General features: G+C 36.1%; 1 protein-coding gene and 1 non-coding gene across 2 annotated transcripts in view; one reads left to right on the plus strand and one right to left on the minus strand.

The window, feature by feature from the left end:
- Positions 1-25,806, plus strand: part of EXOC4 (exocyst complex component 4) — a 736,410-nt gene that overhangs the window by 248,577 nt on the left and 462,027 nt on the right. The window lies entirely within an intron of this gene.
- TRNAE-UUC (transfer RNA glutamic acid (anticodon UUC)) lies at positions 4,891-4,962 on the minus strand. Its single transcript has one exon. It is a non-coding gene; the product is annotated as a tRNA-Glu (tRNA).

The following is a 25,806-nucleotide window of genomic DNA, read 5'->3' on the forward strand; positions in this document are numbered from 1 at the left end:
GAACGATGTCAGGTGCTTTGGCATATTAACTGCATAACCTTGAGTGTAGTGGAGGGACTTACCCTCATCTTTTTTCCTAGTTAAAGCATTATAAAATACATGGCTTTTCTGACGTCCTGGCAAGACTCAGGAAGGCAGGACCTAGCAGACACTGTAATCCTTGACCATTTGGGTGGAGTAATAGACAGTCCTTAGTATACATACACATACAAATGCCTCTTAATATACATATTTTCTGTAGCAAAGCAAAACTCTAGGAAAATGACAAAAAATTTCTAGGGAGGAAACATTTTTTGAATTATAAAATTAATAGTATGGTACTCAGAATGGTGCTGCGCTGTGACAGCATCCCACATAAAGTAGAGGAAGACTGGCACACATGTTAGCTCAGCGACAATCTTCCTCAAAACAAACAAACAAACAAACAAACAAACTTCCTATTGAATAGATTTTAGAAATTAGTTTTGGGGAATAGAGTCCTGGTCGACCTACAGGTACCCAGTATTTGTTATTTCTAATTTTGCGGAGCCCAGTTCCTTCCAAAAATTCTCTGAAATTTTTCTTTCTTCCTTAGCCTGAAGTTGAGTCTTTAACTGTATTCATTAGCATATACCCCATCATAGTTCAATATTCTAGAAAAATTAAAGGAGGGATGGCTCAGAATGAAAGATTCAGGAAAGATTGCTTCAGTGAAAACCTTCCTAGGAAATGAATATCGGTTGCATTCTCGTATTGTGAATAGAGAGGAGTAGAGTAACCACACTGACTGAGAGGTGGCGCTTAGTTTAGCAGGTAATTTATTTCCCTGAGTGCTGAGTGCTTTTCATACATGGTGCTATAGTAGTAAGTTAATCCCAGAGAACAAAGCACAATGCTAAAAGAAAACATTGACCTAGGAGAAGGCCTGCTTTTGATATCCTTTTCTTCTGCAAGTGAATGGGACTTTGGTGTATCTAAGTCATATGTGACCCCATCTGTTCTTAAGTTTGAAAAAACCGTATTTGATTTTGAACCTTAGCAGAAGAAAAAACACTGAATTATTTACTCAAATATAAATTTGTTTGGAGGCATCTGTAATTGACTTATTTAGAAGCAATAAGATAATTTAGATAATTTCAGAAAATTTACTTTTGGGAAGGAATTTTAATAAAGGATAATTTAGAGAATTATATTATGCATGAGAAAAAACTGTTTACTAAAGAGGGGATAACGTTACTGTAGAAGGTTAGATCTTAAAACGAGAGATTCTCTCTGAAAATGTTGGTTCTCTGAGATTTCAGGGTGCAAATTACATGGATGGAGTATGACCCAGAAACAACCCTGTCGATGATTGCCACTGGGAATACAATAATTGGAGATTTGCCTGTGTTGATTGACTTTCAGTATCTGATTACAGAAGCTCTGAGCAGTGTATCTTATTCTTTGATCTCCTTTGTTACCTCTTTTCAGAAATGCTTGTAAAATGTGTCTGGTTTATCTATAGATTTTTGGATTCTTAGAAGCCACTTAACCATTTCTGTTTAGTGTTTACCAGTAGAAATTTCAATTGATAGCAATATTAACATTGTACAAAACCTGAATTAAAATTTGCTAGAACTCTGAGACTAGTATTTTTGCCATATAATATACTTTTCTTATTTATTTTTTGTAGAGCCTCATATATATGAATGTCTGTGTTGAAATGCTTCTTGATCTTTACTGCTAGAATGAGGCCTATACCAGAACATTGTGGCTTGTGGATGCCAACCCTTTTAGAATGACTCTTTGGTGCAGCTTGTGTTTTGAGTAAATCTGTCTTTAGAAATTAAATTCAGTACTGTCAACACGAGGATCTGGTCACTTTATTTAGAATTTAACAGTGGCAGAATGTATTAATGGACTTTTACTAAAAAAAAAAAAAATAAGTAAATGACGTCTCTACTCGGTTCTGCTCTAGCTCTGAGGATACCCTGTGCAGGTGGATCATTTATGGTCAGCTTCTTGCCATCAAAAGCTACGGTAGTGCCACAGCTGACCATGCCATCTCTGTGTAGATTTTTCTGGTTTTGTTTTTGTTTTGCATTTTTTTGAAACTGTACTATGCTGCTAGAAACATTGGTGGGTGGATTAAGAAGAATTTGTTGGAAACTATTTTACTGTTGGAAATGTATGTTCCAGCTTCTTCAGTTTGGTCAGATTTTGACTCTTACAAACCCAGTCCAGTGATTCTTCTGTTTCCCCATATGTTAATATACTGATTTGGCCTCGATAGCATGGGAGTAGACAGTGAGGAAGGGGATGGTAAGGAACGTGAGGGAATTGTCTTGAAGGCTTTGGACAAGATATCTAAATCTTTGCGAATGACAAATGTGAGAAGCCCACATGGCATTTGAGAACACTTTTCCTAAATTAGCCTAAATCAGAGAATTTTATTTCAGCTCTGATAAGCACTTGTTTTGTGTTTCTAGTATGCTCTGTATTTTCATAATCAAACCAAACCCTCTACCTTTTGGCATTTTGTTTGCTCAGCACTTTGGTTTTGTGTATTTGTGTTTTTATTGCCATTTTGATTTAGTGTAGGATTTGAATAATGACTGCCTACATTTTAAACGATGCCACATTGCAGTGTATATTTGCTCAAATTTATGTATAATCAGTAAACATATGTTTTTGGTGTTTCCTTTCTGTTTCAGAGATGCATGTTTGGCTGTAGAAGTTTTCAAATCCGCTCCATTTTGTCCTGGGTTGAAGAACCTTAGCTAATTATAATCAACCCTGAGCTGTCATTTCTGTTCATCACTGTCACATTAGCATCATTCCTGTTCATCAATGTCACATTAGCTGCAAATCTGAACTTGCTGATTAGTAAAGTGGATGGAAATCACAGCTCTGTGTGTGTCCAAATAGCTACTCATCAGCAAGGCTTGTGATGGGGTCTGATGGTTTAATGCAGGCCTTAATCAAGGGCTGAAAAATGTTTTCTCTGCAGTTTAACCTAGTAGTATTGAATTACATTAACATGTATATACACTCACATACACGTACACACACAGAAGTAGTGTTACATGAATGTTCAAAGTCAATCAGGCCGAATCAAACAAAGGAAGAAAATAGACTTCGAGGATGGCTTCTCTTGTGATTTCAAGTCAGCAAACATAAACAGCACGTTTACCTTTGGTCTCCTTGAATCACTCATATCCAGCTGAAGAACTGCTTGATTGAAAATATACTACCTTTGGGGACATAGACTGAAAAACTATGGGGTAGATGGGATAGGTTTTTTGTTTAGAGCTGACATTATTCCAAGTGGTGTTTGTTGCTTGCTTCTTAGTGGTGCTTGAGTAGGTATGTTAACATATCTGGAATTTGTACTTATAAGGCAGAACAGTGAAAGGACATAGGAGTCATTATTTGGCCATGGGGTGGGGTCACACATTATATAACATCTCTGCATGAGCACATAAAACAACTAGATTTTGCTTTTTAAAAACAACTTTTTTGTGCATCAATTAAACTCAAATACTATACATTGGGAATCCACTATAAAGACTAATGTCTTTGTGTACTTCACTTTTGACATGACATTTTTATCTTGGGAGGTAAGTTTCACCCTGACTTTACTGATGAAGTTCTGAGCAGGTGTGATGTGTCCAAAGTCACACTACCCATAAGCAAAAACTGGACCCTGAATGCAAGTCTTCTTGACTCCAGGTGTGATAATTTTGTCTTTTAACCACATGGCAGCTGTCTCATTAATGTGGCTTAACACGATGCTAGATAATTATGATAAGGATTTAACTTTTTAAAAAATTCCTCATACCTTGATGCTTACAATCATCTCTGAATGACCACAGCCATTGTGAATCCTAACTTCACTTAGGATAAGCACTAACATTGGAAGCATTGTGGAAAGCAAGAATGACACCAAAGTTTATGCCAGCATTCTCTGAGAAGATTGTAGGATTTGCATTCAAACTGAGGACAGCATGGGGATCAGGAGTCTGGTACTATTTTATGGAAACCAATTTAATGCATATTTTTAAGGTAGTATCAATTCTTTTTTCTGATTAAAAAGTTGTTTTTACCTTATATATTTCTGTTTTCTTTTATAGACTCTAGCTCTAGAATCATATCTGTCTTCCAAACATGTCGTCATTTTCTTTCTTCTAAGACTAGTGGGTGCATGTTCAAGTATTTTTAGCATACCTTTTGTTGCTGTTATAAACTGAATGAACGTATTCATTTTTTCCAAGATTTCTGTTGCTATCACATTCTCTCTTTCTTTCCTGATGGCTCAGACTAATAGAGCACTATCACATTTATTTCTCGTCTTAAATGCCAGACTGGGTGTTTTACTTTGCTTCTATTATGAGTCTAGCGAGTTTTGTTCAGAAATAGAACTCTGAGGCAATAGCATCATGTGATGGAATGAGTGTGGGCTTCTGAGACAAAGATCTGAATTAGGATTCTTGCTCCTCCACTTACTAGCTTCTTGAGTGACTAAATTTTTTTCCAGCCACATTATCCTCATCTGTAATAATAGGAATTAGTTGGGTTATTGTGAGGATAAAATAGGGCCACTGCAGAGAAATGGCTACCATATTCCCTGCTAGGAGTAAGTGTTCAATAAATTATAATTTTCCTTTATATGCAGTACTGTTTTCCAAACTTTTTTTTTTTTTTTAAAGATTTTATTTTTTCCTTTTTCTCCCCAAAGCCCCCCGGTACATAGTTGTGTATTCTTCGTTGTGGGTTCCTCTAGTTGTGGCATGTGGGACGCTGCCTCAGCGTGGTCTGACGAGCAGTGCCATGTCCGCGCCCAGGATTCGAACCGACGAAACACTGGGCCGCCTGCAGCGGAGCGCGCAAACTTAACCACTCAGCCACGGGGCCAGCCCCAGAAAGATTAAATTCCCTGACCGGGAATCGAACCCGGGCCTCGGCGGTGAAAGCGCCGAATCCTAACCACTAGACCACCAGGGAGAGACGCCTCCAAACTTTTTATACTTTCCTTCTTCTCTTCTTCCCTCTCCTTCTCTTTGTCTTTCTCTGTTTAAAACCCCAAAGTCTTACTGAGTCTTATGAGATCACACTTACCCACTTTGAAGATGGCTTTGACCCTGCTGTGATCATTAGTGTTAGACAAATAGGGTCAACAATATTTTTTCTGACCAGCCTTCTTATTTCAGCAAAATATTACTGGGTACAATTTTCATCATGCTACTTTTCCCAGTCATACCTGTTGTCTCCCATGTTGCCTATTTTATCTGAACTTGTTTCTTTCTTTCTTGTCAATTCATTTTAAAACTCTCGTTATCAAGTTGACAGACTTCCTTCCAAACATCTTTATTCTGGCTGTAGGAATAGGTATGGTTGTGAATAACAGAGACTCAACATGACAGTGATGTAAACAAGATAGAATTTTACTTCTCTTTCACAGAAAAGTCTGGCAATCAAGACGTAATATGGTGGCTTTGATCTATGACATCTTCAAGGACCAGGCTCCTTAAGGTTTCATCATGTGTATACTCCATTCCTAAGGTCTCTTTGTCTAAGATGGGTACTTGAACTCTTGCCATCAAATGTACATATTAGTCAGCAGGAGGTAGGCAGGGGCAAAGTAGGACATGTCCCTCTCTCTGGAAGTCGTCCACACTGACTTCCTCTTCTATTTCTTTGGCCAGAACTTAATTATATGACCATACATAGCTGTAAGGAAGACTCAGAAATGTGGTCTGTTTCAATCATCCATGTGCAGACAAGGAGGAAAGAATGGATATTTGAGGACAACTAGCTTTTTGGTTTTTCTGAGATGTGTTATATCCTTTGCTAAGGGGTCAGGAAATCAAATCCTTTTCTTTTGAAGCATTTAGATAGCTACCTAGTTACTTCTTGTACCATACTTTATCTGTTTAAGTCTACACTGTCTATGGAAATAGAATACCACCTGTACTCTATTGTGTTCATTTTCTTGCCAAGAGAAAAATGTCTCTCCTAGTCAGATTCTTTATTCCTGAATCAATTAGCTTCTATGATCATTGGCTACACGCTTAGCAGGCAATCTAGCAGAATGCCATGTTGGATTGTTTTCTCACATTCCCTGAAAGTAGTCCAATATGTGAATTTTAATATTGTCTGCAACCTGAATAATGGTGGTATAGCACCCTTTAGTTTATTTTTATCAAAGCATCTGTGGAAATATAGTCCATATTTAAGATACATCAATACTCAGGTGTAATCATGAACTGTATTGAAGATGTAATTGTAAAAAGCTTTACATATCAATCACAATAGCCCATACTTTTGGATCATTTTGTTTCCTTTTCTAAATAAATGTTTTCATTCTTCAGTAGCAACACGTACAAGAACTTTCCCTGCTTTCTTCACATACTTTCTTGTGATTGACAGATATGTGAGGCCATAAGAGTATTTTTATTTTAACAGACGAGGCAGCTGGGTTCAGAGGTTGGGTAACTTGTCTGAGGTCATATAACTAGTAAGCAGCAGACCTAGGCCTCACACCTAGATCTTTTGAATCCAAACTCTGTTCCTTTTGCACTGTAGTACAAGAGCTGGAGAACAAGATTCTTTCACTTACCACAGATTGTGAGTTCCCAGAATTCCCTGTTACTGCTTTTTCAGAATAGGTGAATCATTCTTCATGGTAGAAACTGCATTTCTACCAAAATGTTCAGCTGGAGTAGAGTTGATGTCTTTTATTTGCTGTTAAACAGTTTTCACCTCATCCATAGCTCAACAAAGATCTCTTTCCCTTTCCTTAAAATCTTGTACCTTTTGTCATTTTTCCATTTCTTCCATGATTCGAACTTGTAATATACATTAAAATTTGTGTCCACGCTCTCAGGAACTTAAAATCTTTTTAGGGATACAGAATATTTGTATGAGGCAAGGGTCACATTGTCACACTTGTCTCAGTGAAATTGCTGCATGTGTATTTTTTTTTCTTTTAGTGTCCTTTATCCAGTACATTTTTAGTCTAAACTGATCTGTGATCCTCTATTCCAGAAATATTTAATTGTCTTTATCTTTTTTCCATGTACTTTGTACCTATGGTATGCTTAAGACTCTACTGCGTTACTTCTAAAAAGAGTAATTTTATATTTATATACATACGCTGTTTATCATCATATAATTACAAAGAGTGGGGCAGAAAGCAGTGGCAGAGTGTCCTACCCCTGCATGGAAATGGGAATATCATTATTCTTCATTCTGTTCTACTTCAAGCACTGCGATACTTTGATTAGGTAACAGATTTTTTTTCGTTTTATTGTCGTCAGCTGATATCTGATGCACCTGGCCATCTCTTCTGTATCTCGTTTTGTCCTTATCCTTACTTCTTGGGCTGTATTTTTCCATTTTGTGTAACTGCCAATGTCCGAACTTTAAAAATGAACTCAAATTATGAACTCAGGACCTGGCTTCCTTTGGCAAGACTGATTATCAGAGTTTTGGATCTCAGTTGCATTCTATTCCTTGCTGATTTACGTGAAGACAAGTTATTTTAGTACCTGTTGATCAAGAACAGGAAAAGCCATTTGTCTCAGACATGGATTCTCTCTAAAAGCTAACCATAATATCTGTGTAGATTGTAACGGTTTAATAATTTGGAGATTCTCCTTTTTTGTGTGACTTAGCAGTTTTCAAATATAGGAAGCTAAATTATAATATGGTTTTATACACATAAAAACTTTCCCCAGATCCCATCATGGATATAACCTGAATTTTTAGTTGTCCTTCTGGAAGAAGTTTATTGCTCTATGAAGTTTATGAATCCCTAGACATGAGAATTTGTAAACTCTCTCCCAGAACATTCTAAGGAGGCATGCTGTAGGGGCACATCGACTTTAGACGTAATGCGTTCACTGTAGATAATCTCTCAGAATCTCTTCTTGCTTTATGATTCTTTGATAAGCCATTCTATAATTCAGATATGTAAAAAAAAATCACCAACAACCTCTAAAACCTGGGAGGAGCAGTGAGCTATCTCTTGTTGGTAGTTTTGAGTACTTTAGAAGGAAGGCGTTAGATAAACATAAGGCATTTTTTGTTATTACCATTGCCATTGCTTGTTATCATTCATGCAGCACCTGCCTCGCTAATGCAATTGCTTACAGGAGCTACACTTTTATTCCTGATGGCCACTTTTTATCATTATGTAATCTGTGGTAAACCACATCCACCTAAATGTTGCCATTGGATTCCTTTTTTCCTTCAAACTCCAGCCCTAGAATACTATTTCTGTCCCATTTGTCAATGAGCCACTAATGGAAATTTCCTAGGAACATATGGTACTGGGTGGCCAGGAAAAGAAGACATATTAAAAACCAGTGTAACTCCAACTGATTACCCCATCATAGTTCTTATTACATTAGAAAACTATTAAAAGAACATTAATAAGTTTTCCATGCATGGCTTCGTTTTTATAACCAATTGCTAAATTGCTAAGTTGCCTTTTTATTTACTTTCGAATTTATAAACATAATTTCCAAATCCGTGCTTTCATTTACTAATGCATAGCTCATTATACATATGTACTTGTCTGTTGTTTCTGGTAAATTGACATTTCTTCCTTATTCAAAAGCTTTGGGTCTCTTATTCTGAAAGATTCCTGCCAGCATATATCAGTTTGCATGAATTGGAACAATATATTGACCTGATAGACTTTGCCAGTTTCAGTTGCAAAACTAATGGCTTCCCATTATAAAGTAGAGAAACACTTTGTTGCAGAGATACATTTATTTATACTCTATTTACTTCTTATTAAAAAACTTAAAAAATATTTTGTTTTGAAATTTGGAATCCCTTGATGTGTAGGATATTTTTACATAATGAACCAAAGCACTTCTCGCTAGCTATTTCCCTTTTTCTGACATTACTAACAATCATATTTTTAATTTTAGAAACAAAGTTTTCACAGTAAAATAGGTAACAATAAGGAAAATCATGGCCCATATTCTGAATATTTGTGTCTACCTGAAATAATAGGTTTAATTAAGCTAATTATAGTCTTTGTTTACTTTCTTTCTTACTGGAAATGATTCTGCCATTTTTTAAACAGTTTAAGAATTTGTACACTACACAGGAAGCATAAGTTAGATATGCCATCTCTGAAAATCTACGCCCATGGCACTCAGCTTAATTTTACGTGTCTGTCACCCTTACCTACTCCATTCTTTAGTGCTGCTGGTGAGCATCTCACTGATACCTTTGAAAGCTGTTGGCCATAAACACTTGAGAACAATGATGCATGGTGCCCCATAAATAGTTCCTTTTAGGTGTGAATCATCCACCCAGTTATTATTTGTATTTTGAAGAAAAATTCTTGTCCATATACTTGGACCTTTACTTGGTGGATGTTTCGGAAGTATGATAGAATAAAAAATTCTAGGCAGTGTTGGGAGTAATCTTTTGGGAAAGATGTTTTGCCAGGGCACTGTTTTTGCATCATGTGAGTGAGGGGTTACCAGTGAGGAAGGCTGAAGCTCAAATCTCTCCTGGTGGTCATGCACTTTGGTTCCTGCGAGACTCTGAGGTCCTGAACTCTCATATCAGTCCGTCTCTATTTTAGTACACAGTATAAGTACATTTTATAAAGTTATTTTTTAAATTATTTTGAAATAGTATGTCGGTTGGAGAATGCCCATTTATATTTTTATTGCAATATAATTGACATATAACATTGTGTAAGTTTAAGGTGTACAATGTGTTGATGGATATATTTATATATTGCAATATGATGACCACTGTAGTGTTAGCTAACACCTCTATCACGTCACGTAATTATCATTTCTTTTTTGTGGTGAGAACAATTAAGACCTAGTCTGTTGGCAGCTTTGAAGTTTATGATACAGTATTGTTGACTATAATCACTATAGTGTGTATTAGATCTCCAGGACCTATTTTATCTACTAATTGCAAGTTTGTACCCTTAAACAACATGTCCCCAATTCCTCTATCATCTCAGCCTCCAGTAACCACCATTCTACTCAATGTTTTTACAAGTTCAGCTTTTTAAATTCCACATATAAGTGACATCATACAGTATTTTAATCTTCCTCTGTCTGTCTTATCTCATTTAGCATAGCGCTTTCAAGGTCCATCCATGTTGTTGCAAATGGCAGGATTTCCTTCTTATGGTTGAACAGTATTCCATTATGTGTATATATACCACATCTTCTTTATCCAGTTGACGGGAACTTAAGTTGTTTCCGTGTCTTGGCTATTGTGAATAATGCTGTAATAAACATAGGAGTGCAGATCTCTTCGACATCCTGTTTTCATTTCCTTTAGATATACCCAGAAGAGGACTGGCTGGATCATGTGATAGTTCTGTTTCTAATTTTTTGAGGCGCCTCCATACTTTTTTCCATAGTGGTTGCAGCAATTTGCATTCCCACCAACAGTACACGTGTTCCCTTTTCCTCACATCTTCTCCAACACTTGTTATCTCTTGTCTTCTTGAGTGTAGCCAGAGAATGCTCATTTAAAGGTGTTCACAAAATGATTTGAAATGGTTTGGAACTGATTTAATGAGTGGCAGTAAATTCTATATTTGATTATCAGTACCAATTTTATTTTTCTAATATGTATTCAGAAAAATTTGAATTGTTTTTTCCGAACTTGATGGATTCAGAATTAAAACTTAGAGATTAAAAATATTAGTAGTATTAAGTGTGTTTAGACTAGAAACATGCCAATTGAGAACTGTAAGATGACTGCAGTTGTCAAAATAATTTCTTGCTTATTTTTTAGCTAGACCACAAACATAACAGCTTGAGTGTTTTGGGAAACTTCAGCGTTTTAGATTTGTCCTTGAACTCTTGGTTGGCTTTGCAGTTTATGTTTTTGATATTTGTCTCCTTTTGGTAATGATTTAAGAAGGCAATCAGAGAGATTTTTTTATAAATTTTCCATAATTCACTTTGTATGTAAATTGAGTATCCTGACATAATCTCTACAGTCTAAGATTTTTCCCTGAGGCAGACTTTTATGTTTCTATTTAATTTATTATTTCAACTTAATTCATTATTTGTTTAATTCAATATTTCTTTGGAATCTCAGTAGATTACCTCGAGTAACCCGATATGATTTAATTAATTCTATTGACTCCACCTAAGCTGTTAGTCAGTTGATATTCTCTAGTGTTGAGTTTCCGAGGAATATTTTTATACTTCAATATCTAATGGTTATACTGTGAGAAAGTTCTTTCTTCATTTTACCTGATTCCTTAATTCCGTTTCTGCTTGAGTTGCTCACTTGAACAGCTTCACCCATCCTTCATACAATAAGCTTTCATATATTTAATAACTATTATTAGGTTATGCTTAATGCTGTCTTTTCTTCAGCCACAATAATCCCAGTTCTTTTAAGCTATATTTCTGTGCTGCTTTTATCCAGGCTTCAATAATTTTAGTGGCTTCTTCTAGATCTTCTTTAGAAAAGAGTAGTATGAGATTATAAAATGAACCTGCTAGAAGTGTGCTTGTCGTTTATCCTCTATATCAATCAAATTCTTTGAGATCCTCAAACTGAATCCTCCATGGGAACATTTATTATTTGTTCAAATATGGCCATAAAAATCGACTTTGCAATCATATTGAGTCATCTTGACAGTGCTGTGAGTGACAGAAACTAATCTTATCTTCGGGCTAGCATTTTAAAAAATGATAAATGGACCCTCAGTCTTTAGTTAGCCTGTAAATGAAATTAGGTTTATCATATTTCTCCAAGAAATAGCATTACTTAGAAAATTTTGAATTATACCTTTCTGAACAAAGTTAAATAGTAAAGGCTAGGGGCTACATTTTGATTATTATATACATATATTTTTTGCCTGGCTTTTAGCACCGAATAATGGTGCTTTGGGAAAGTGAAAGTGTTAAGAACTCAACATGTATTTCCTGAACAGAACAAAATATTCCTTAACATCTATGCTTGAAACCTAATTTAAAAATTATATCCAGATAGACTGAAAAATACATATTTAAGATAAATTTTACCAGGTATTTGTGCTTTGATTTTTTTTTCAGATCTAAAATAAATTTTAGAATCTGGATAATCACAGCATGTCTAGGACTAATGTCTTCATTGTTTTATCTGTCTTCCTTCTCATCCCCTAATCATTTAAAGATCAAGTTAAATTGAAATCTACTACAATTCCTGCTGGTAAAGTGACTTTTATATTTATAGTAACTTCCACCATTCATTTGTTTTCCCAGTAGGAAACTGATTTGCCTTACTTCTCCATGTGACTCTGGTATCTTTGTTTTGAAACTGTCTTTTGTCAGTCAGAATCAAGGACTTTAGAACCCATTTTTACCAACTCCTATAACAAATTAAATTAGGTCACCTCACAGTGTCTAATACCTTTTTCTTCTGTATTTTAACTGAAATTTTAGAATCTCAACACTGTCGTTTTCTTTTCCTTTCGTCTATTCTTGATCTCCAGGACCATGCTAATAAGTTTGTTAGATGGTATTTTGTCAAATGTGAGCTTTAACCAAATCAAGGGAATTAAAGCAGTAACCTTTTATGTTCTGTTTCTAAAGCAACAGGATATTGATGTGCTGGCTTGATTGGCTGTGGACAAAACCTTGTTATCTTCCTTTTGTAGGTTTCCTTCTTTTTCCCGGTCAGCATGCTTCAGAGCTTTGTATCTCATACATGACATAATAGGGAGATAAGATTTGAATGAGTGGGAGGATAACTCTTCACCTTTTGTTCTGATTATTTTGTTTTTTAACTCCATTTTACTTTGGGGCATTAAAAGTCAAGGGATCTGTATATGTGCTTGGTGTTTGAAAATTTGCAAGGGATAAAAGGTTACTTAAACAATTTTTTTTGCTCGTGTGGTAGTTGTTTCTCTGCCAAATACTCAGAAGTGAGAGATTTCCTCCCTCCCCAACTTTAGGTTTAAGATTCTTGCTTTATGGAGAAAAAGGTATAGTAATGCCTCATTTGTTCGTGTCATTAAGAAACAAAGTGTCTCTCAAAAGTTAATTTTCCAGATAACTAAATTCTACCTTTGGGAATCACATTGGTTTCCAGTGACATAGTATGGGCTTTTGAGCCAAATCCAAGTTAGAATCCTAGCTCCTCCAGTTTTTAGATGTTGAATTCTCTGAGTCTCGATTTCCTCTTTTCTAAAGATGGACTTATGATGATACCTACCTACTTCAATGGTTTATTCTGAAGATTAAATGTGTATAAAATACCTAGGACAGCACGTGATGCTTAATAGCCATTTAATACATATTAGGTTCTTTCCGTTTTCCCACTAAATACCATCACTTGATTTAACTTCTCTTTCTCTTATTTCTTCATAGACTATTCTCATAGTCACAAAATCATTTAGATTTTATATTCAATTAATTTTCTTATCTTCTGTCCATATTTGCTACAGTTTCCCCAGTTCAGATTCTTTTCATTACTCACTTGAACTATTTTCAATATTAAAGGGTCTTAAAAGCCATCTTCTTTGACTATTCTCCCCATACTTGAATTCTCTCTGCATTATTTCTTTGAGTAGTTTTCCAGTGTGTAACTATTGTTTGAACATACTGGTCCTGGTTTGACTCCGTCCAGCCTCAGAGAATGTCTAATCTCGGTCTCATGTGGCAGCCCTTGTGATACATGTGAGGAGGGCCAGCATGTTCCCACTGAGCCTCTTCTTTTCCACATGAAAACCCTCAGTTCCTAGTTTATATTTCTGGGTTTCCAGTGTCCTTGACATTCTGATTGATATTCTTAACTGTTTCACTTGGTTCAAATCACCCTTAAAAAATGGATACTCTTGGGGCCAGCCCTGTAGCCCAGTGGTTAAAGTTCTGCGCTCTGCTTCAGTGGCCTGGGTTCATGCATTTGGGTCTTGGGCATGGACCTACTCCACTCATCAGCCATGCTGTGGTGGCATCCTACATACAAAGTAGAGGGAGATTGGCAGAGATGTTAGCTCAGGGACAATGTTTCTCAAGCGAAAAAAAGGATACCTTTTCCAGACATGATTTGACTGTTCTGGAGGAGAGTTGGATGATTTACTTATCTTATTCTAGATATTGTATTTCTGTTAATGTAATGTAATATTACTCTAGATATGTTTTATAGCTGGTTACTCTGTTGATTCATATTGACTTAAAGATTCTTCACTGGTGCTATTTTTAAGTTCCATTTGTCTATTTTATTATTTTTAAGATCAGGTTTATTGAGATACAATTTACATACAGTAAAAGTCACTCCCTTTAATTGGACGATTGGATGAATTTTGACAAATGTGTACAGTCATGTAATCATCACCACAATGGATATATAGAACATTTCCCTCATTCCCCAGAGTTCCCTAGTGCCCTTTTATAGTAAATCTCTTTCCTGAGCCCCAGCTTCTGGCAATCTTTCTGTCTCTATAAGTTTGCCTTTTCTAGATACCATTTCATTCTTACATGGCTGATTTTTCTGCTCTAGTATAGAACTTGATCTTTATTCTTTTAAATTTTCTTTATCTTAGCATGGGTACATGGCTATAGACTATCATGATCTTTTGGGATCCTATTTCTATTTTTATTGTCTTCCTAGTCTTGTGAAATGCACAAATTTCGTATGTAATTTGACTGTATTTTTCTTCCATGTTATTGAAAAAAAAATAAGGCTGACTAAAGAGAAGAGCAAAGAGCAGAACCCTTGTTTGTCACTAGAGAACATTCTCTAAGTTGACATTTAGTTACTTATCCATCTCTTCTGGTGTTGTACGTTAGTTAATCCACCTAAGTATATTATTGTTCTGCTTATATTTATACATATTTTAACCAAGGACAGCACAAGAAATCTTGGCAGATGGAAGTCTGGAACACAGTTTTTGCCCTGGATTTTCATTACATATCAGTCCAGTAACCTTCTCTGCCTACTAATATGACCTTGAAACTATCATATAGTACGCTGTTTGGATTTTGCATCTGAACTGACTTTTTCTTATGAATCAAAACTTCTATGAAGTTTGTTGTAAGACATTATTGTATTTGAATTGAAGGCATGGTTTTTGTTATGAAACTCTTGTCACTTTAATTCAGTATTAAACAACCCTACATTGGTAGGGAAGAGAGGTATGTAGTAAACCATTTATATTTACCAAATAACCTCCCTGAGGGCAGGCACCCTGTCTCTCTTGTGCACCACTGTGATCCCAGCATCAAGCGGAATGCCTGATGCACAGTAGCTGCTCCATAAATAAGAATCTCTAACTCTAGCCCCAACGCTTTGCTAGCAGGATGTGCTGTGTTCAGTTGTATTAAATGTCAGATCCTATTTGGGCTTGTTTTATTATATATTTATGGTCATCATTTACAATCACAATGATTTTTCCTACCTGAGTTTAAAAAAAAATAAAGGTTTTTAAAAAAAAAATACAACTCCAACTTTGAGTCTGTAAACCTCTGAGCAAATCTAGTATTTGATGACATCTAGCTTTTGCTCAAGAGTAATGGCCTTTCTGTTTTTTTATTACCACCAGCAGCATTGTTAGTGAAGGCCCTTTTGTACTTTATCACCCATTTTTATGTATTAAAAAAGAATAAAAAGAAAGCATAAGTGCTCAAACTTAGTTGAGATGCAACTGCATGAATGCTGTCAACTCTTCCCTAATCCCACAAATGAGGGCCTGGTCTCAGCTTCAAATTATTACCTGTGGTGGCCATTTTGATGTGTCACCTTTGCTAGGCTACAGTCCCTAGTTAACTCAATAAAACACAAATCTGGATGTTGCTGTGAAGGTATTTTTGTAGATACGATGCAAGTCTGTGATTAGTTGACTTTGCATGTAGGAAATTATGCTGGATAATCTGGGTAGGCCTGATTCCACCTGCAGAAGGCCTTAAAAGCAGAGCTGCAGCCTCCTTGAAGAAGTTCTGTCTGTGGTCAACAACTTCAGCTCCTGCCTGAGACTTAGAGCCTGCCCTTCCTGACAGCCTGCCCTAAGGATTTAGGTCTTGCCTAGCCAGCCTCCAGTTCTTGGTATTCTCTTATTCTATGTCTTCTGCTGGTTCTGTTTCTCTGTTTGAACCGTGACTGATACATTACCCTATCAGGGAGGTGGTCCTGATAATTTTATGTTGAATAGTGTAATGCAAAGCATGGTTCCTAATTCATCAGTCTGTTCCCATGTTACATGTTATGAAAGACTCTTGCTATGTGAGAAATACCTCTATTTTTCACACTTTTCAGTTGCACAGCTGCCATAATCTGTACTACTGTTGCAACTTACTACTTTGCCATTTGATTTTGTTTTTTCCAAGTTTTTCTTCAGAAGGAAAGTCTTAGCTTATGATTTTCTGGTCTAGAGTATAGGGAGATAATGTTTTTGTAATTTTAGTTGTTTTGAAATTGCTCTGTTTACTCTTTTTGGAAGGAGAAAAGTAACTGCTGTGCATTTTGATTTACTGTATTCAGTAGTTAGGTGTAGAATATGTTAGCAGAAAGTTTAAAATGTGAGTGTTCTAGAGCACCAGTACAGAGAGTTGATACAGAGGGGATGTCAGTTATCCCGAAGTTATATTCCAGGATTCTGTCACATGCTGATATAGTGCCAAAGCATATGGATCTCCATATGGTGTTTCTTTTGGGGTTTTTACCACCTGTAATCTAGCTGATTTTCATTCATTTAAATTTGTCCAAGAGGTAAGCAAACTAAATATGGAAATGGACATAATATGCCAGTGTTAAAATGCTGAAGTTTGTGATGAGTTACTGTTATTATAGTAATTACTAAGAAAAAATAATCCATTAAATGAATGCATTAGTACCATAGTGGCAGTGTTCCTACCACCTCCTTAGCAGTGGGAGCAGTGTACCCATTGCTGACTTGCGGAGTAGAGAGGGAAGTTAATTTTTTGTTTTACTGAGTCTTCATGAGAAATAGAGTTAGATCATTTGGACATCTTTAAAAGTAATAATAATAATGAATTTAAATGTATTTTCATGGTTCAGGAATGATAGTATTGAGAACGGCATTTGGCATTTTGATTGAATATAAAAAGTAATAAAACTGGTTGCATTCTGACTGCATGACTTTGTAGTTGTTTTATATCATTAAGAACCTTTGATTTCAGAAATGAAAAAAAACGTGGCTCCATTGAAGCATGGTTTTCAGACCTCATAAAAATGCTTCTCTAAGCTTCAGACAGAGTTATTGGTTTATGTGTCAGCTAGCATTGTTTTACATTGCCTCTTAAATGTTTTAGCTTCTCTTCAAAGCAGCTGTTTTAATAGACAGGGCAGAAATCATTGAAGGTGTCTTTGTGTTGCTGTTGTCACGTAAAAACAAAAAAGTACCTTTGGTTTACAGTCTAGCAAACATTTGAGACTTTTCACTGGAGGCATTTTATTGATCCCCCCATCTTAGGAAAGTTGAGGCATAATTATTGATACTTGAAGTTATCTTGAAAGCCAGATACATTAGGCATTACCTCCTTTCCACCAGAAACATATGGCCAGTTGGCTGGTTGCTGCAGGCCTGACTTGGAATGAGGATGGGGAGGAGGGATACCTCCCCCAACTGGTGCGAGAACTGATCATATGCGTCTAATCAACACAATCAGCCCAATCAGCCTGCTTGACTGTTTCCGCCACCGTGTTCTTAGCACCTGGCACAGTGTCTGGTGCAAAGTACTAAACGTCATATTTTCTTGGTAATAAAAAATCATGCTTTTTCACATTTAAATGTTTCTGAAATCAAGGCACATTTTACCATTAATGTGTTGTGTTTACTCTCCTCTTCAAAAATTTTTATTAAATCTTTTAACAAAATGTGTTTGAGATAAATAGTGGAAGGAGCAGAACTTACCCTTCCTCATGTCTGATCGCTTTGCTTTTTGTATAGTTGAAGGATCATCAGGTTAACATGCACCGAGCTCTCATATACCCTCACTGTTTCTTAGTCGGGGGGGTGACTCTGGGCAGGTTACAGTATCAGGCACTGGTTCTTTATCAGTACAGTAGGGATATTATTAGGTATTTTACTTACTTTACAGGATTATGAGAATCAAATAGTAAAATTGATATACAGTGTTTTATAAAGAGTGATATACATGTAAAAGATATTATTATAATATATCTGTAATATATATATATTTTTTCATTCCCACTGCCCCAATTAATTCAGGCCTTTTGCAACCTCACACTTGGATTATATCTGTCTTCTACTAAATAAACTCCCTATCTCTGGCTTTTATAGAATGTGTTGAGTGGTCTTGAAATAATATTCCAAAAATGTTACTTTTCTTTTCAAGACTTATTTACTGAGCCACCTGTTTACTCTTCCAGCTGTTATTTTCTCCTTCTTCCCACTCCATTCCCCAAACTACTTATTCCTCAAACTCTTTACACTCGCCCACTATGTGCCTTGCATTGCTGTTGCTTCTACCTAGAATCCTTCCTGCCTTCTAAACTCACTTTGTATCTACTCAGTAAAATCTGATCTATCTTTCAAGGTCCATCTCAAATATGATTTTCTACCATTAATTATTTTCCCCACTTTACCAGACCCAGTTTTTCTTTTATAGAAATGGAATAAGTAATGGGAGCCAGGAATAAGGGATGGCAGCTAGGGGGAAGTATTATGACCCAATTTGATTTTCTCTTGTTCCCAACACAGTGAGAGGTGATCCCAGGTTTTACTTTTCTGTTGGAAAATTAAAAGTTGTGGTAGGTATTTCTCTCTCGTGTAGCATGTCACCTGTGCCTCCTGCCCCACCCATGTCTATTCTATGGCGCTTAAATTTTCCTTTACTTAATAAGTGGATTTTATGTAGATCTATAAATATTCCTATCTTATATGATATATATTACAAATTTTAAATGAATCTTATAATGTAAATGTCTTAGGAAATAATGCTGTTTAGAAGCACGCAGAGGTGAGCTGTCTTGAAAGTAAAAATTCAATTTGTGTGTTAAAAAGCTTCAGTTTATCTGTGATATAAATTTAGATTTCCATATATCAGCTTTTCCTAAGTCGTACTTTATCCCATGTTAGGTGGTAATATCTATAGGAATGCAGTCCAAACCTATTCCTGAAAGCTGTAAAACCATCATAGACTGTATTACCAGAGGTTGATCCAATTTTAAGCTCTAGCTCTTGATAATTTAACACTATTCTCTAGAAGTCCTTATTGTTAATAAGGTTTGGGTAACAAAAATCTTGAAAATATGTTTAAATTTTAAGTTTCCAAGCTCTCTACACCAAAAGTAGAATTGTAATTTTCGTCAATTTCAAAATAAGTTGATCTCTGAAAGAGAAGTTCGCTGCTCTGCCCTCCAGCCTCTGTCCAGGGCTAGGGCAGTATCTGTGCCAACCTGTTTGATCTATGCTTCAAAACAAATGACTTTTTTTTATCTAACAAAAGAACCATGAATCAGAATTCCAATCACAGGGCTCATTTCAGGTGTTAGGCTTTGTGGCCATTGTCATTTCCTCTTCATCACTGTACTTGAAGCTGCTCTTTTCCTAGGCCTGCCTGTTGTGCCACAGGCTAGCATCCTGCACATCGCTTTTCATTGACAGAGCCCCACCTGACCTCTCAGACAGAGTTTAATGTCTTCTCCTTCCTATTCCATTAGCTTCTTATATATTAACAGTCATCACGTTGCCTTATGATTTTTTTAATTATATATTTGTCTCCCCAACTCGGCTGTGAGATCCTTCTGGGCAGGAATCATGTCTTACTAATTTTTTATAACCCTGTGTCTTGCAACTTACATGCAGTAAATGTGTGTGGAATCAATTGATGGATTAGCACTCATAAGAGTCCTCATCTTCTAGTTCCCCTTAGGTATGGCAGTATGTCATGAAATATATAGGAACCTCCAAGGCTGCTATGGATGGAAAATATCTGGGAAAGCAGTAGATTAGAAGTTATTGGAAAAATTGAATCTAGCCTGTAATGCCTCTGGGTATGGATTAATTCCTATAACACAGAATGGCCTGGGTAAGTTATTTATCTAAATAACAATGAACAAATATTTATTGAGTCCCCCATCAGCCTAAGGCACCATGCTAGATTTGGCTATTCTGTGTATAGACTAAGGCAGCTAAATAGCTTGAAAAACTAGCAATAATTAAAATGCCTGTCTTTTTTTTTTTGCTGGTGTATAGTGGTTAAGAAGACAGTAGTGCATTAGCTGTGTATTAACTATTTTCCCCAGTAAGACATTTCATGTCTTGTCCTCAAAGATAACCCATAACTTTATTCTTTTTTAGCTGCATTTATTTCTTTACAGTAGTAGTTTTTCAAGTAATACCTGTGTGCCCTTGTTTTTAATTTTATTTTTTTAGTACAATTCAAAGACAGTAACCTTGTTCTTCTAAGAACTTGGGTTTGTGTTCATAAGCCGCATGGTCACTTGAAATACACAGAGAGAGAGGTCACAGACTTTAGAATCAGACTGCCTGGATTTGAATTTTGACTTTGCTGCTTCAGCTGCCTGATTGTAAACATGTTTACTTTAGCATCTCTTTTGTATTTTGTCATCTACAAAATCAGGACAATAGTGCTACCTACCTCAGAGGGCAAGTCTGATGATTAAATTAGATAATACACGTAAGACTCTTCACAATGATTGTTAGCTATTATAACATACGCTTAATATACAACTGTTTTTGACGTAAAAATTTGTTTGACACAGTCCTACATAGCATGAAAAATGCAGTTTGTAATTTTCAGACTTTTGAATTTTTCACCTTTTGTATATAAGCACATGGGATAGTTATGCTTTTATGACATAATTGGCCAGGCATGCTATGTTGTTTCTGATAGAAATGGGGTGTGTTGTGCATACTGAGAAAATTGTAATCACTTGAAGTGATTTTTCACTGACTTCATTTTCCCTATCAGCTGTTGCCCATAGTTAAGTTGTTGCAATGTCGCTGGGTACCTTGCTCTTTAACTTGTCACCAGATATGTTCTTAATGGATTGGTGTAACTTTAATGAAATCCAGTCTCACTGAATCACTAAACCTGCTTTCTCCTCAAAGTCTCTTTTTTGGGACCTGACAGATCACCTCTCCAGAGCTTTCAGACGTCCTGGCTCTCTAATTCTTCTCCATAACGAGTTTTGTGCTGCATGATAAAATATTCATGCTAAAATAGGTTCTAAACTAATTATCTGCAGCCAGCAGTTGCCACTGCAGTCATTTGCTGTTAGCTTGGCTTAAGTTAATGGCTTGTATTTCAGTACAAATAGTCCCTTCTGGCTGTTTCCTGTCACTGATTCTTATCCTAAATGGAATTCCCATACATATCTAGAGTTAATTCTTTTTATTTTGAAAGGAGATTTCTTGCCCTACTTTTTCCATCCCATTGTTCAGGTTAGCTTGATTTTAGCGTCCAGTTCCTTATTGTTCACCTCCATCTTCAGTCCCTGCCTCCTTGCCAAGTTCATGGCTCCCACATTGGCCAGAAAGAAAAGGGTGAATTCTGACTTTACACTTAGTAGAATGGCAGATTTTTAAAGAAACAAAATAAGAAATACCACGGTGAGGATGAGTTTCAGTGTGTAAGATAAGCATTTCTGCTTAGGTGCTGCAGACCTACAAAGCGGGTACTGAATTATGATAGGAATTAAGCACTTTGAGAACAATTGTGGGGCTGGACATGAGGGAGATAAGGCACTAATGGAGCATTTTCTGTGGGTGTTGGTGGAAAGGATGAATGAAATGCTGAAAGAGTGGGTGGATTCAAGAGCAGAGGCCTAAGAACTTGGTTTTTGGGTAATCCATGGTTATGTGGAAGTGAGAAGAGAAGGAGCCAGGCCAGTGAGGGCCTTTCCTGAAACCCAAGGACTGAGTTGGGGTTCCTGGCCTAGGATTTTCTTCAAGCCTTTTTGCTTCCTTCTGTTTCAGCAGTGAGTGAGTGTGAATGAAGTATGTCAGAGAAAGAGAATTTGTTGTTAGAAACGTAGAGAATGGGCCTTCTTTGGAGTCTCTAAGTGCCTCTCACCTCAGCATCATGGGTGCTCATTGAGCTCTTCAGAATAGAGCAGCTACCCTAAAGCAGTCTACTGGTGTGTTTGACCAAGGAGACAGAAACCCATTTCTTCAACATAAGTAGTAATACGGCTTTTATTCAACCTGACTTTCTTAGAATGTTGTAGTCATCACGTTCTTTTAAATACCACTTGGCCTCCTCTCCTCCTTCCCAAGTAAAACAAACACAAAAATCTTAGGTTGCATATTGATCCTCTGCCAGTTAACTGATCCATGCCATATGCCTACTGTAAATGGCCTAGGGATTTCAGGAACCCAGTGGTAGTGATTTGATTTTAAAATTAAAGCTTTCCATTTCTCATTAGATTATTTTTTAAAAATTAGACTTTTATTTTGAATAAATAGAGTTGTTAGGTTCATACTCTTAAAACCTGTCAGGATGTTGAGATACAGGTATGCAGTGCATAAAACATGCATGATATCTATGGAACTCTGAATAATAAAGAAAATTCTCCTGATACTAACTGCCTAAATCTAACAGTCCCTTCTTCATTTTACTTAAAACAGCAGGAGCGTGGGAAATTAGTGTAAGTGTTTTCCCCTCACGAGTTGTTTCTGACCTATGTCATATGTTTGTTAATTCATCTGCTTTTTATTCCTTGATCAAAGCAGAAATATGCCTGTTAAAACACCCACGGTGAAATGCTTCCTGAAAGAAAATGTTAGCTGGCATTTTGGTTCTCTTCTTTCTTTTTTTAGTAAAAACATTTTTGCCCTGAAATCTGTTATAGATGTAATTCCCAGGGAATGTATAAAAGGGAAATCTAATAACAGCATTAGAACTGTGGCTTCTTAGGGTTCAGATGTAACTTGAAATTAAAAGAGTTACTGCAATATTTTATTTTATACTCATTTTCTAGGTATAATTTCATAATAATACATTTCTTCAGTTAAATGTATGAATAATAACTTCTTTTAAGTTCATGAAATACCTGAGGCATTTTGGGGTGAGTGAGTAAACATTGACTATTTTAATGGGAAAATTGTGTTTAAGCTAACCCCTCCCCACCTTGTAATGTTAGAACAATAATTTTGGAAATTACAAACAAATGTTATAAATATTCCTTAAATCTCTTTCCTATTCCTTTTTTTCTATTTCAATTTTAAAGGAATTAATATATGTTTTTTGTTTTTCTTATAGTCCCCATAGGCATGGTTATACTCACTAAAGAGATATGAGATATAAATTGTTTAATGAATCATTTAAAATATCTGAGAATTAACACAGTTGATACTTCTTCAACGCATCTAATAAATTTTCAGTTGCTCAAAAGGGAGGTGCTACTGATGACAACTTCCAGAAGTGGGAGGGGTAGATGAAGGAAATTCTGTGTTACCTCTGGGGGTACCATATGACTGACCACATTAACCCTCTATACTATTTTAAGACTAAAGGGCATAAGAGGAGAAATACATGATAATATAATTATGTAAAATGCTTATCAGATCTCTGATCTAAGCGTTAAACCAATTACCTCAAATTTTGGCTTGCATTTGGTATGTTTTTCTATTTCTATTTTTTTCTTTGCAAATTGCCAAGTTCTTATCCCGACCATTTTTCTGTACTCTTTATTGAGTTGTATATATTGTAGATACCCTTTCCTATTACATATGGCAAAATTATATTCTCCTAGTTTGCTGCTCATTTTTTAAATCTTGTTTATAATAGTTATCATTATGCAAGTTTAAAATTTTGTGTCATTCTCTTTTTTCTTGACAGCTTCTTGGTTTTTAATTTCATTTAAATAAACCTTCCCTATCCCAATGTTAAAAAAACAAACACTTTTTCCCTTAGACTCTTATAATTCTGTAGTTCAATTTTTCCTTATTACATCTAGGTCTTTAATCCATATGGAGTTTATTTTTGTATAAATGTAAAATAGAACTTCAACTTAATTTTTTTTTCAGATGTAAAATCAGTGTCCCATCACCTTTTATCAACCAATTCTGTCTTTTCTCCAGTGACTTGAAATATATACTAATCCCTGCATATGTAATTAGGGTTTCTTGATTTCAGGTGAAAAGGAGCCATCTTAGCTTAGGCAAAAAAGGATAATTATTAAGGAGGGTGAGCTGTCCCTCCGAACCACAGAACAGGAAATGTGGCTGAGCCTTGGGAAAACAACTATGACCAGGGCCTCAAATGCCATCAGGTTTTCATTCTCTTTCTCTCCATTTCTCATCTCCTCTTGTCTCTACATATTGGCTTCATTCTGTTTTCTTAATATAGACTGCCTTTTTATAAATGGTTCCTGAGCTTTTCATCGACCCTGAAAGAGACTGACTCTTTTCGTCTCCATTCCAAAAATCTCTGTTTGGATCAACTGACCTTCATTGTGTCCTGGAAATGAAGTCATGTAAGAACCTAGCCAGCCCTGACTCCAACCATATGGATAAAGGTGCAGTGACTAGTAAGAGACTAATACTTCCTTAGGTGCATGCTGTACCTTAAACACATGAGTCTGGTTTTAAGCTCTCTAAAAAATGACATTTTAATTATTTACCCATGTCTGTTCCAATTCGATGCTGTGTGCTGTTGTCCTTGGAAAACCGGAAGACAAGTACCTTCTCATGTTTTTTTTTTTTTCCCCTTTTAAAAATATTATTGGCTGGTATTTATTCTTCCAGATGAAATTTAGAATCAACGTATCAGGTTCCATTACTTATTCCCTCTTTTTTTGATGGGAATATATTGAATTTATAGATTTATAAACAGAGAATTGGCTTCTTATTTTGAGACTTACTTTCCAGAATCATGGTACACTACTCCTTAATTAATTCTTCATTTTTTTCCCCCTCAAGGATTTCTGAGAAGCCATTATCCCACATACCACCTGTACAGTTCAGGACAGAGTCCTGAAAACCCTGGAAATCATTTACACTTTGTTTCCATCAGTTTTAAATGCCATTCCTTGACTCTTTAGACTGGATTGCTTTGGTCCGTTCCTCACTGAGTTGGAGTGGTGACTATTTGTGTTTGTTCATTTGCTTTTTACTGTAAAGAAATAGTTGAACTTCGGTGAAGGGTGCTTTTGCTCTCTTAGTCAGCTCTGCCTTCCTGCTCCTAGCTGCCCATGTCCAAGAGTTGGTTTCTGCTTTAATGATAAGCAGTCTCACTGGGCCATAGCCTGACCTCTGAACCAAATGCTCATGGTGTGTCTTGATTCCTGGGTTCTGCATTACTAGGTTCTCCTTCCTCCCAGCATTGCAGCCTTGTGCCTCTGGTTCATGTGGTTTCTAAATCCCGTTCATCTGGCCCTTCCAGACTTGTCATTTTTTTTAGGTCTCATTGCTTCAACAGTTATGCCATACCCCTGACAAATAGAGTTCTGTCTTACCTAGGAAAAATATTAGCTTTATTTTAACCATAGCTGTTTTCACAAGTGTGTGAAGAGCTGGAAAATTGCAATTAGTTTCAGATAAGCACAGCTGAAATATTCTTGTTTTGTACTGAGCCAACAAATTGAAAGAAGGATTGAGGGCATTGAGTCATTGTAGTTTCTAATGATACAGCTAATGTATTATGGGGTTCATGTATCATCTTGGGACCCTGTGACTTATGAAATCTAAAAGAAAAGGATCTTAATGTGTCCTTAGTAATCTTCATGCCTCTTAATAGGAGCTTTTAATTTTTAGTCCCTGAGTCATCACATTTTGTGTTGCTAGCCCCCCTGTGGCCAAACTGAATATTTTCCTAATTAATCTTAATAATAGAAAGGCTCATTAGGAATACACTGTTCTGCTGGGATAGACTGTGGTGACTCCTCAAGTCATGAAAAGAC

The sequence above is a fragment of the Equus quagga genome, chromosome 8 (assembly GCF_021613505.1).
Source record: "Equus quagga isolate Etosha38 chromosome 8, UCLA_HA_Equagga_1.0, whole genome shotgun sequence".
Taxonomy (NCBI): Eukaryota; Metazoa; Chordata; class Mammalia; order Perissodactyla; family Equidae; genus Equus; species Equus quagga.